Below are 1613 nucleotides of genomic sequence, written 5' to 3'. Positions count from 1 at the left end.
GAAGGGAAAAAAGATGGGAAAAAAAATCTAATTTTTGAAAATTTTCCCACAGTGCATATTCTCCATAAAGAGATTTGTACACCGTTAGGTTCCTTCCTCCCTCAGCAGTTTAGCAACCTAAAAGCTAAGCAAGATTTGCTCTCAATTTTGGAATTCATCCATACAAACGGATTAGAAAGAGGTCAAGAATCTAGCAAAACCGCTTTTCAATTTAAGAGTGGTTTCATGGTTTTCTCAAAATGGTTTACTGGTGGGACAGAGATTGCAAACCCATTACCTTCCATGCATCCCTCTTCCATGCATTCACTATCACAATGGGAGCTTGCCATTTGTATCCTTCTTCCATGCATACACTATTAGATTACCAATTGTCCTTAGTAGATCAACTTTCCATTCGGACAAGTGTTGAAGAGAGAGAGAGAGAGAGAGAGAGAGAGAGAGAGAGAGAGAGAGAGAGAGAGAGAGAGATCTTTATAAGCTCTTTGCTTTAAAGTAAAAAGTGATAGAGGTTAAGAATGATAAATCAAAGAATGAAAGATCTACTTGACAAACAAAGCAACCAGATACTTATGAAGTTAATTTGGCAATTTGACTAATAATTGGCATTTGAGTTGGTATACTTGGGAGAATATTTAAGTATTATGAACTCTATAATTTGACTTGATTGTAGAGGCTGCTCCATCACATCAAGGACTCAAGGACAACATGTAGAATGATCAATATAAACATGACAATGGTATTCTTTTTCAACTCCTTGGATCATATCACTCTTCATTAAAAAAAAATTTATCTTGAATTTTGGTGTCATTATTTTCTACAAGAGAGCAAGAAATTAGCAAAGGTTGTCACCCAATATATTATTATGTTCCACCATCAACACCATGGCAGGTCATGGGTCCACTATTTCTTATGGTTGTCTGGTTGGTGGGAGTTGACTTTGCATTGTACTAAAAAATACTTCTTCTCGTCGCGATGGCTAGTAATGATAGAGATTTCATGAGGATGGGCAGAAAGGTCAAGTGGGTTTCGAACTTTGTGCTCCTGTACCGCCCATGATTTGGAGAGCAATGGGTGGAGTTCTTACTATAACACATTGACTGACTAGGATCAGATGAAGAAAGGGTTGGTTGTGGTGGCTTCTACTAGCTTAGCTGATAGTGGATGGGTAGCTCTCATTTGTCCCATGTCATGTATCAAATTTAGATTAAAAACAAGAACTATTTTTTCTTGCCTACCATATGTTTATTGGGAAAGATTGTATACTTTATTGTCAGCATGTATTATAGATTGGTTAGATTCGAGTGGCATGAACATGATCAACTTTGTTGTTCGGGTGTGCGTATTTGGAGTGGCTTGGACATGCTTCTTGGGCATATTGAGTAATTGGTCTTGGGTGGACAAACATGTAAGCGGACTCTTACTTGGGGTGTTTCACCCTGTCTCATAGCAAGCGATGCACGAGCATTAGAGTCTTGATGGCCAGCAGGACCTAGTTTCATGTCTTACTTAGCCGCTTAGCCATGCCCACAATACAAGCCTCCACATGCATTCTTAAATAGGAGGTGACATACAAATCCTCCTGTACATACTTCTCCTCATCATGGCTTGTTGCC

Source organism: Cibotium barometz, chromosome 22, assembly GCF_041138505.1.
Source record: "Cibotium barometz isolate CiBa-2024 chromosome 22, ASM4113850v1, whole genome shotgun sequence".
Taxonomy (NCBI): domain Eukaryota; kingdom Viridiplantae; phylum Streptophyta; class Polypodiopsida; order Cyatheales; family Cibotiaceae; genus Cibotium; species Cibotium barometz.
The sequence above is the reverse complement of the archived record's forward strand: the minus strand, read 5'-3'. Positions refer to the sequence as shown.